We start from the raw sequence: 12,686 nt of genomic DNA on the forward strand, positions 1-12,686 counted from the left end.
ATGTGTAGAGGATTCTTAATTGAGATGTGCTCCTATCAGATTGCCTGTGGGTAAATCTGTGGGCATTTCCTTATTTTCTTGATTAATGGTTGATACAGGAGGGCAAAGATCATGGTGGGTGGTGCCACCCCTGGTAGGTGGTCTGGAGTTTCATAAGTAAGCAAACTAAACGAGTCATAATGAGCAAGCTATTCGCAACATTCCTCTATGGTCTCTACTTCCATTCCTGCCTCCAGATTTCTGACTTAAGTCTCTGACCCAACTTCCCTTAGTGATAGAGTGTAACCTATGAGTTGTGAGCTACAGCAAACCTTTCTTCTCTAAGTTGTTTTTGGTTGTGTTTTATTACAGCAATAGAAACCTAAAGCAAGATGGTTCTCAAAGTATAAATTAAGACGAAATACAGTTTAATTCTGGCCTGTTATCTTGGGGTGGGGGTGCTCAGGGATGAGTAGGTTCATTATCTAAGGTGCTCATGAGATTGCTTCCCTCCAAGTTCCATAGTTCAACCAAATTGATAGCATAGTAAGAGAAATGGGGGAGGAGGAGGTTAGGGAAAAATATAAGACCCACACTGGTGTGTAAAGACTGGATGAAGTCAGGGTTTTAGTGGTCATAGAAGTAACAAGGATGGATGCCCTCTGAATACTGGCAGGATTTTCTACATTGACTTTTCTCATGCTATCTCATTGGACTTTCCAGAAACTCTATGGACAGACCCAAACATTCAGAATCCCAGAGGATTCACTCGTCAGAGACCTCCTAGCTGGCATCTGGCATAGTCATTGTTTGAACCTTCTTCCTGTCCCTTTTCATGCTCTTATTCCTTGCCATATTTTTATTTGAGTTTAGGGCTTCTCAAATTTTAGTATACAGCAGGATTACTCAGAGTCCTTGCTGAAGTCAATTCTTGGGCCCATCCCCAGCGATTCAGATTGCATAGTACTGGAAGAAGAGCCACATACTTGCATTTCTTATCAGTTCTTCAGCAAAGTCATGCCATTGACCTGAGCACCACACTCTGAGAAACAGGGTGCCAGCTATCAACCCTAGCAAACCACAAGACAGAAATCAAATCAAGGTCAAGATTCTCAAGAACACTGAAGGACTTTGTATTGATGCTGACTTTAAGTTCCATGGAGTCTCTCAATGTAACATCGATGATGTTGAGACTTGCCAAGACCACATAGCCTTAGCCTTCTTTATCCATGCTCTGCTCTCTAGATTTACTTATCATTACCTCTCATCTCTCCAACATATACATATATATATATATATATATATATATATATATATATATGCCTTTTCACCTCAATGTTTTATTGATATCAACTATAATTCTGTTTTATGGGTGTGTATGTATGATTCATGTATGTATTGGTGTGTGTGTGTGTGTGTGTGTGTGTGTGTGTGTGTACATGCACAGAGGTCAGAGATAACTTGCATATCAGTATTGCCTTCTTCATTTACAAGGCCTTTTATTGCTTGTTGCTTATTTCTCAGGTGTCTCTTACCTTCATTTCCTATTCCCCTGCAGGTGCACAAAAACAGGTTACTATGTCCAGCTTCACATGGATTCTGCTGATCCAAACTCCAATTCCTATGCTTGTACAGTAATTACTTTATTCACTGAGCCATTTTCCCAACCCACCATCTATAACTCTTACCAGACCAAGTTAAAACATTCGGAAAGAGGTTTAATACAGAGTTCACTAGAGCATCCTTTTAGTGTCTAGTCTTCCTGCTTCATTGTTCAGACGTGTTTTTCTGCATCCCTTTCTCTCTCCCTAAGGCCAGAGATGACTTAAGTGTTGTAGGTGGGCTGAAGACTGTAACACCAAATCATTGCCAAACACATATGAATCTAATCACTAGTCTGTTACATCCAGCAGTGTGGCCTGGAACAAGACCTCCCACCTCTTGGAGCTACATTATCTGAGCTCTAAGCCCCCCTAGCTCTAGCCTTCTACTTTCAATTTCAAACTGGGAGTAGCCATTGGCTAATCTCAGTATCTGGGACTCAAAGCTGTCAATATATTCACTGAGCCAATGGCAGTGTTGGACATTAAAGTACAGCTCCAATATTCCTTATCCAGAGTGGGGCATGGTGGCGCACGCCTTTAATCCCAGCACTCGGGAGGCAGAGGCAGGCGGATTTCTGAGTTTGAGGCCAGCCTGGTCTACAGAGTGAGTTCCAGGACAGCCAGAGCTACACAGAGAAACTCTGTCTCGAAAAACCAAATATAAATATATATATATATATATATTCCTTATCCAAAACTTGAGGCCAGAAGGATTTTGGACGTGTGTGTGTGTGTGTGTGTGTGTGTGTGTGTGTGTGTGTGTGTCTATTAAATGAGACATCTTGGGGATAGGACCCAAACCTAAACACAGAATCTTTGATAGATAAATAGATATCCTAAAGGCAGAGTTGCATATTTTGTGCATGAAACAGTGTTTCACAGTATTTTCCATTTGTGATGTCAGATCAGTACTTAAATATTTTGGAGATTGGGGCTAGAGGATCTAAGTTCAGTTCCTTGTCCCATATTGTGCAGCTCACAAGCACCCGTAACTCCAGCCCCAGGGATCCTAAATCTCTGGCCTCAACAGGAATGACACTCAAGTTCGCATACCCCCATGTGAACATAAAACACACATGGAGTCATAAATACAATCTTAAAATCTGAACACCTTGGCATCTTGGAGCATCTCAGATTTTGGATTTTCATATCATGGTATTTAACTGCTCGCCCTGGACCTAGAAGAAACGAGATCCTCACTGTCTTGCAGTGCACTGCTCACCCCTACTCCTGTACCCATATCTATTCATGAACACACATAGGTTCTTCATGCTGCCCCTCAAGACCCATCCTTACTCAAGTCCTTTCCTGCCTAAGAAAAGAAGTGAGAGTCAGAAGTAAAGCCGCACACAGCCCCTTGATAGCTTTATCTAAAGAGGATTTAAATTTCAAATGCTAAAATATGCATTTGAATGTCCCCAGCCTTCCACCAGTCCACCTCTGACCCTACCTTCTGCTACAACTTAAGTAAATTTGAACAGGTAAACAGGAGTGTGGCACTTTGTAACAATTCATTTATTTAAAAAGTGCATTAATGTCCAGGAGAGAATCCCACCATAGGAGTTCTTTATTCTCTTTGCATGAATAAAAGCAAAGAAACAATTAAAACCACTCTTATTACCAACAACCTAAGCCAAACCAGGCATTAAGTGGGCAATTCCCTTCTGTTCCAATATGCCCCAATTAACACAAACCAAGGAAGGAATAAATTTAAGCAGGAACAGCTTATCAACATACAATTAACACTCAATAATTTACCCCTGTAATGCCAAATCAAATAAAAAGATTGTGTCATAAATCACCAACTTACTCGAGTGAGCCACCAGCCCTGTGCTTAGATGATCTTTTTGTTGATTTGCTTTAAATTCATCACCCTTTGTCACACTGAGTTTTATTGTGCGCTCTCTCTCTCTCTCTCTCTCTCTCTCTCTCTCTCTCTCTCTCTCTCTCTCTCTCTCTCTCTCTCTCTCTCTCTCTCTCTCTCTCTCTCTCAAGTCAAATACTACAGGCAGCTGTGGAGGCATGTGCTACCCCCCAGAGTTCAAGGTTATGCTAACGACAAACAGAACTGCAGGGAAGGCCAATTCAGTCCACCGGGTAGTGCCTTTCTCCAGGTGGTCCAGCCACCAACAGCAAAGAAATGGAGGTTGCTGGACACAACCATCCCTTTTAAAATGTTCTCAGAGCTTTCTATTCCTAAAGATAGAAGACTGCTCACACACCTTCCGAATATAGCTTCTGTTACATTTACATCAGTTGATGCTGGTTCTAAGGGTGGGGGACTCACCTCTCACCATTCTGTCTTCACTAATACCTGCACATCTCCAGGCAGGTGTTAAATCTATAGGCATTAAGTCCCTCCAATGCCTTCTCTTTATACATTCACCATCAAGCCATGGGCCTTTAAACCTGTGATGTGAGGACTCTCCAGCCAAGTGTGTTTCCTATCCTTCTTCCAACTGTGTTTCCCAGGATTCTCTTACATCTGATTAAGCCAAGAGAATCCCTGTGAGAGGGGACTAGAAAGAGACAATAGCCATGTGTCTCTGCTCTGGGAAGTTGTTGATCCTCATTAGTACAATCTCTGTGTTTTTGTAACATTGTCTGTTTATTAAAAAATGTACTTGTATCTTCAAGATCAGTTCATGTCGTACTTACATGACCCCTTTCAGGTGGGCACAGGACAGAGTTGTCAACGTCTGTATTTCAGAGGAAGTTAAACACAGCAATATTGTCTCTTTTGGTTTTCTGGTTTAAATTTTCATTGTAAACAAATGTCTCAGGGATGGCACATTGTTAGAGATGCCTTTCATGTGTACTTCTTTGTTGTTGTAGCTAACTTCATTGTTTAAAACAGTTTACTTATAACATGCTGACGAGGTGCCTAATATTCTTAAAGGCAAAATAGTTGGGATGTGTCTTATAAGAAGTTTATTAGATGTACTTAGATCAAGCATGGGTGAGCGTGTTGTAAGCTACAACGTCAATGTAATCAACACTGTACATTAGTGAGTTCTCTTTGAGCATAAAAACACAGAAACAGGATCATCTGTTAATTGGTTAAAGTCTAGACACTTGAAGGAACCTGACTCAGTGTTTTCTCTCGTCAGTATTGGCCAAATTCATAAGACACGGCTGTAGAGAATACTTGAGGAATATCAGAGGGCACTGAAGAGATGGAAAGGCAAGAAGAAAGTTTTCCTAGAGTTTCCAGAAACAAAGAAACAGAACACATCCGCCTGACACCTCGTTTTCACAGACTGATCTCTAGAACTCTAAGACAGTAAGTTTAGGTTATTTTGAGTAGCACAGTGTGTGGTGTTTTAGCAGCGGACAGAAGCATGCTCTTTTTGAGGATCCAATTTCTTCTAGATCTCCGTCTTTCAAGCTGAAGAGCACAAAGTTGGTTCTAAAAATTAAGTTCTGGTTTAGATCCCTGAACTTGGGTGTATCTGATAAATTGGGCAGGCAGCAAAGATTGGTGACTGGGGGAATCTAACTGCCCAGAACCAGAGTGCTACTAAGAACTTTGGATGCCTTCCACTTACCCCCTTTTCTTCTATTATAGGAAGCTTCTAGAATGTATACAAGTGGGAAGAAAGTTAGCACAAGGCCTTGTGTAACTATCACTTAGTTTCAACAATGACCAAGTCACGGCTAGTTTTCATTCTTAAGTATCCCCATTGCTCCCTAGGTTATCTTGAAGCAAATTCAAGCCATCATTTCTACACAAACACTTCAATATGCAGCCATAAAAGATAATGGCTCTTTTTAAAACATGATCATAAAATACTATTGAACCAAAAGAAAATTAATACTAATAGTATCTTGTACAATCAATTATGCAGCCAGGGTTGAAATATCCCCAATTGTTTCATGATCGTGTTTGCATCAGCTTTCATATAAGGACCCTACATTATAATTATTTGATATTTCAAGTCTCTTTTAATAAGCTCCCTTTATCACTTCTTTTTTTTTCATAAAATTTATGTTTAACCTAACATTAGATGTTTTGCTGACCTCATCTGTTGTGTTTAAGGGTTTCCTCTCTTCTCTGTAACTTTTTAGACATTCTAATGAATTTATGGCTCAGATTAGACTTTTAGTTAGTACTGTACTGCAGATGATGTTGTGTATTTTGCCACACTACTCAATGTTCCCTGTGTGGTGTTAGCAACCGGGCCCAGATCTATTCATTTACTAGGGATTATAGAATGGTAATCTCCAAATTCTGCCTTTCCTCCCTCGATATCTGGAATAATTTTAAGGAAAAGATATCCATCTACCAATTATCTGGTTTCCCTGAGAAACAGTTCATGTAAGAAAGACAGAAAAATGAATAATTCATTGTTTGTGTTGAACAGTTTCCAAACAGCAAGTTAGTGCCTTGGAGTCCTTCAAAGATGACAACTACTGCTATTATAACTTCATGTGTTTATGTGTATTTCACGTTCTATAATTCAATATAGTTGTGACTCTTACTGATAGTCAAACTAGCCAGTATTGAATAACACTAACGTAGGTGTTCATCTGGTTTACTGTGGAATGATCTAGAGGAATCTTAGAAAGCAGTAGCAACACTTCTAGACACAATTGTTTGCTTGGTTGGTTTTATTTTTCTGTGCAATCCATTCTGTTCTTAGACCTGTATTCAGTAGAGCTAGAGAGATGTTTAATGTGAGCCTCGTTAGGATCGAATCTGCCTCCTAGCAGAAATCTTCTATTATGAGATCTTCAACAAGATTTCTTTCTTTCTTTTTTTTTTTTTTTTTTTTTTTTTTTTTTCGAGACAGGGTTTCTCTGTATAGCCCTGACTGGCCTGGAACTCACTCTGTAGACCAGGCTGGCCTCGAACTCAGAAATCTGCCTGCCTCTGCCTTATAGTGCTGGGATTAAAGGCATGCACCACCACGCTTCTACAAGATTTCTTTGTTTTGGAATAAATCATTCAACAACTAAATTTGTCATTTATCTGTAAAAAAATGATGTGATTGACTATTATAAACCTCACCTGACCTACTAGGTGGTGTCTACATCAGGAAATAGAAACCGGTCCAGAGAACTGGTCAGAAATTTAGGAGGAACTATAAGAGAAAATCATGGGAGATAGAGTTACCCAAAGATTGTTAAATATGAAGACACTTGGACAGAAGAAATGAAAGGAGGGAGCCGTGTAACTCTGAGTTAATCAATTCTTTCATGGCAGTGAGTCTTGACACTACTCTCTACCAAGCAACCAACATGTCATAGTTGCACCAACACAGCTGTCTGATGCAGAGCCCTGCCTGCTTTCTTTCCATCCCCTAAGCTCACCTGAGTATGACTGCTTGAACTAACAGAAGTAGCTTGGTTAGAGGGCCTGAGCCTTGTGGTTAGCCTGAATAATGAGAGGACACAAGAGCAATCACAACAGAAGAGCGATCCACAGACGGTTAATACTTTGCTTTACATTTCAATAGAGGCAAAGAGCTCACCCTATGCCCTGGTTTCTCTTGAAATAATGCTTCAGGACCAGGACTGGAAACACAATTTACATGAATCAGTTTAAAACAATGGCCTTCCTTGCCCTTGTTAGTTCCAGCAACAGCCATCCATCTTCTCTTTCCGTTCTCTAGCCCTTGAATACACAGAAAGCAGGAGTTGTATGTTTATGAACAGAAACTCAGGCTAAGTAACTTGCTTCCAAATTATTCTTCTTCATTATCTGATTGGGAATAATTTACCAATTAAATAAGGCACAGTCAAAGCAGAAATAGAGACGCATGCTGGAGTGTGTTAGCACCAACAGCTAAAGTCATTCTTCTCTGGATGACATAGTGTTACTATATATAGTCTGGATATGAGTAATGAGAAAGTGATTGCAAGCCAATATTTAGGGGAGAGCAAGGCAGATCACAGCAAAATCTGATGAACTGTCATGGTGATGGATTTAGTCTTCTGCTCTCTCTATTTTTATCAGGGATGCTTTTTTATTTATGATATTAAATGGCTTAGGTGTGATGGACAGAGGAGGGCACTTATTAATTGTGGAATCTTAGGCAAGATATGTAACCTTTCCAAGCTTTCTCATCTATGAAATGGGGATAATAATAGGATCAGCTGCCCACAGCCACGCGTGAGGATTAGATGACACCATGCACAGATGTGATGTGGAACACTGCCTCACATATAGGAAAGTTCCCCATAGAACGAGTTCCTAATAATAAGGAAATTAAAAGTCATTTCAATTGTCAGGTAAACATATTTTACTCAGACTTTCCAACTTGTAAGTCATAAACAATATTGAATTCAGCAGAGCTTAATCACACCAATAAAACTCACTAGAAGTAGGCTGAGAATCTGACATAAGGAAAGAGTTGATGAGATTCTTGGCAAAGGCCTTTATGCTCTGGAGTCAAAGGACTCTGGCTCTTCTGAGAGCAATGGGGTAGATTGTCATAAACTTTAAACAACTATAAATGGAGAAACATAACCTAAGGAACAGTCAATGGGAGGATCATTCTAAGTAAAATTAAAAATTGTGGGAGCCTGGTCTCCTTACCATGAACATTATGCTGCTTTCTGGTGAAAGTGGGAGGGATCATGGGAAAGAGAAGAAACACATGTGAATAGTCTCAGCTGTGAGGAAGAACAAGAAGGTTTTTGTACTGATGGGAGGGGGGATGTTCTGTCTCACTTCCTTAGCCCTGCTGGATGTGGTTGACATACCCTAGAAAGAAATGTAAAGACAGACTTCCAGTCTGGGTCAGTACCCTGAGCAGACCTTGGGCAGGAACTCAGCAGCCAGTTCCACAACACCCAGATGAAGCTCCACTCTCAGGCCCTCTAACCTGCTGAGGCTCACAAGATCACAGGATCTCAGGAGCTTGGTCACACCAGGATCTCAGGGTCCCAGAGGCAGCTTGAATCCCAGGAGCTCTGACACATTCAGGATCTCAGGATCACAGGATCCCCGAATAACAGGATCACAGACACAGCCGGACTCTGAAGAGTTCTGACACAACCAGGATCACAGGAAGGACAGGCTTCAGTCAGATATAGTGAAGGCAGGTAACATTGGAGATAACTAGACAGGGGGAGGCAAACATAAGAACATAAGCAACAGAAACCAAAGGTACTTAGCATCATCAGAACCCAATTTTCCCACCATAGCAACTCCTGGGTACACCATGACACCAGAAAAGCAAGATTCAGATCTAAAATCACTTCATCCTAAAGCAAAAGAATGTACCTTCTTCTCAGCACCTCATGGTACCTTCTCAAAAATTGACCATATAATTGATCACAAAACAGATACAAGAAGATTGAAATAATCCCATGCACCGTATCAGATCACCACAGGGTAAGGCTGGTTTTCAATACCAACAAAAACAACAGAAAGCACACATACATATGGAAGCTGAATAATACTCTACTCAGTGATAGCTTGGTCAAGGAAGAAATAAAGAAAGAAATTAAAGGCTTTTCAGAATTTAATGAAAATGAGACACATCATACCAAAATTTATGGGACACAATGAAAGCAGTGGTAAGAGGAAAACTCATAGCTCTAAGTGCCTTCAAAAAGAAACTGGAGAGAGCTTACACTAGCAGCTTGACAGCACACCTGAAAGCTCTACAACAAAAAGGAGCAAATACTCCTCATCTACAGAGGAGTAGATGGTGGGAAATAATCAAACTTAGGACTGAAATCAACCAAATAGAAACAAAAAGAACTATACAAAGAATCAACAAAACCAGGAGCTGATTCTTTGAGAAAATGAACAAGATAGATAAACCCTCAGTCAGACTAACCCAAGAGCATAGAGATAGTATCCAAATTAATAAAATCAGAAATGAAAAGGGAGCCATAACAACGGAAATGGTGGAAATTCAAAAAGTCATCAGATCCTACTACAAAAGCTTATACTCAAAAAAAATTGGAAAATCTGGATTAATTGGGCAATTTTCTAGACAGATACCAGGTGCCAAAGTTAAAACAGGATCAGATAAACCATCTAAACGGTCCTATAACCCTATAACCCCTAAAGAAACAGAAGCAGTCATTAATAGTCTCACAACCAAAAAAAAAAAAAAAAAAAAAAAAAAAAAACCAAAAAACCCAGGACCAGATGGATTTAGTGCAGAGTTCTATCAGACCATCAAAGAAGACCTAATACTAATACTCTTCAAACTATTCCACAAAATAGAGACAGAAGGAACAGTACCCAACTCATTCTATGAAGCCACAATTATGCTTATACCTAAACCACACAAAGACCCAATAATGAAAGAGAAATTCAGACAAACTTCCCTTATGAACATTGATTCAAAAATACTCAATAAGATTCTTGCCAACCGAACCCAAGAACACATCAAAATGATCATCCATCACGATCAAGTAGGCTTCATCCCAGGGATGCAGGAATGATGGATTTCAATATATGGAAATCCATCAACATAATCCACTACATAAACAAACTCAAAGACAAAAACCACATGATCATTTCACTGGATGCTGAAAAAGCATTTGACAAAATTCAGCTTCCCTTCACATTAAAAGTATTGGAAAGATCAGCATTTCAAGGCCCCTACCTAAACACAATAAAGCAATATACAGCAAACCAGTAGCCACCCTCAAACTAAATGGAGAGAAACTTGAAGCAACCCCAGTAAAATCAGGGACTGGACAAGGCTGCCCACTCTCTCCCTATCTATTCAAAATAGTACTTGAAGTTCAAGCTAGAGCAATTAGACAACAAAAGGAGGCCAAACGGATAGAAATTGGAAAGGAAGTAGTCAAAGTAACAGTATTTGCAGATGGTATGATCATATCCGTAAGTAACCCCAAAAATTCCAGCAAAGAATTCCTAAAGCTTCTAAACAACTTCAACAAAGTGGATGGATATAAAATTAACTCAAACAAATCAGTAGCCTTCCTCTACTCAAAGAATAAACAGTCTGAGAAAGAAACTAGGGAAACAGCACCCTTCACAATAGTCACAAATAATATTACATACCTTGGTATGACTTTAACCAAGCAAGTGAAAGATCTGTATGACAAGAACTTCAAGTCTCTGAAGAAAGAAATTGAAGAAGACCTCAGAAGATGGAAAGATCTCCCATGCTCACGAATTGGCAGAATTAATACAGTAAAAATGGCCATCTTGCTGAAGGCAATCTACAGATTCAATGCAATCCCCACCAAAATTCCAAATGAATTATTCATAGAGTTAAAAAGAGCAATTTCCAAATTCATTTGGAATAACAAAAAACTCAGGATAGTGGAAAATTGTTCTCAACAATAAAAGAACTTCTGGGGGAATCACCATCCCTGACATCAAGCTGTTTTACAGAGCAATAGTGATAAAACACACACACACACACACACACACACACACACACACACACAAACTTCATGGCATTGGTACAGAGATAGACAGGAAGATCACTGGAATAGAATTGAAGACCCAGAAATGAACCCACACACCTACAGTCCTTTGATATTTGACAAAGGAGCTAAAAACCATCCAGTGGAAAAAAGAAAGCATTTTTAACAAATGGTGCTGGTTCAACTGGTGGTCAGCATTTAGAAAAATGCAAATTGACCCATTCGTATCTCCTTGTACAATGGTCAAGTCCAAGTGTATCAAGGATCTCCACATAAAACCAGATACACTGAAACTTATAGAAGAGAAAGTGGGAAAGAGCCTCGAACACATAGGTACAGGGAGAAAGTTCTTGAACAGAACACCAGTGGCTTATTCTCTGAGATCAAGTTCAACAAATGGGACTTCACAAAATTGCAAAGCATCTGTAAGGCAAAGGACACTGTCAATAGGACAAAATGGCAACCAGCAGATTGGGAAAAGATCTTTACCAATCCTACATCCAATAGAGGGCTAATATTCAATATACACAAAGAACTCAAAAAATTAGACTCCAGAGAAACAAATAACCCTATTAAAAATGAGGTACAGAGCTAAACAAAGACATTTCAACTGAGGAGTACCTAATGGTCAAGAAGCACGTAAAGAAATGTTCAACACCCTTACTCATCAAGGAAATGCCAATCAAAACAACCCTGAGATTCCTCCTCACACCAGTTAGAATGGCTAAGATCAAAAGCTCAGATGACAGCAGATTCTGGCAAGGATGTGGAGAAAGAGGAACATTCCTCCATTGTTGTTGGGATTTCAAGCTGGTACAACTACTTTGGAAATCAGTTTGGCGGTTCCTCAGAAAATTGGACATAGTACTACCAGAAGATCCAGCAATACCTCTCCTAGGCATATACCCAGATGATGTTCCAACTTGTAATAATGACACATGCTCCAAAATGTTCATAACAGCCTTATTTATAATAGCCAGAAGCTGGAAAGAACCCAGATGTCCTTCAACAGTGGAATGGATACAGAAAGTGTGGTACATTTACACAATAGAGTACTAGTCAGCTATTAAAAGTGATGAATTCATGAAATTCTTAGGCAAATGGATAGAACTAGAAAATATCATCCTGAGTGAGGTAACCCAATCACAAAACAATACACATCATATGCACTCACTGATAAGTGTCTAGTAAGTGGATATTAGCCCAAAAGCTCAGAATACCCAAGGTACAAAACACATAAACCTCAAGAAGAAGGAAAACCAAAGTGTGGGTGCTTTGGTCCTTCTTAGAAAGGAACAAAATACTCATGAGAGCAAATATGGAGACAAAGTGCAGAGCAGAGACTGAAGGGAAAGCCATCCAGAGACTTTCCCACCTGGGGATTCATCCTGTATACAGTCACCAAAATCCAACACTATTGTGGATACTAATAAATGCTTGCTGAAAGGATCTGATATAGCTGTCTCCTGAGAGGCCCTGCCATAACCTGACAAATACAGAGGCAGATGCTCACAGCCAACCATTGGATGGAGCATAGAGTTTCCAATGGAAGAGTTAGAGAAAGGACTGAAGGAGCTGAAGGGGTTTGCAACCCCATAGGAAGAACAACAACATCAACCAATCAGACCCCCCCCCCATAGCTCCCAGGGACTAAGCCACCAAACAAGGATTAGATATGGCTCCAGCTATATATGTAGCAGAAGATGGCATTGTCAGGTATCAATGGGAGGAGAG

Source organism: Mus pahari, chromosome 3 (assembly GCF_900095145.1).
Source record: "Mus pahari chromosome 3, PAHARI_EIJ_v1.1, whole genome shotgun sequence".
Taxonomy (NCBI): domain Eukaryota; kingdom Metazoa; phylum Chordata; class Mammalia; order Rodentia; family Muridae; genus Mus; species Mus pahari.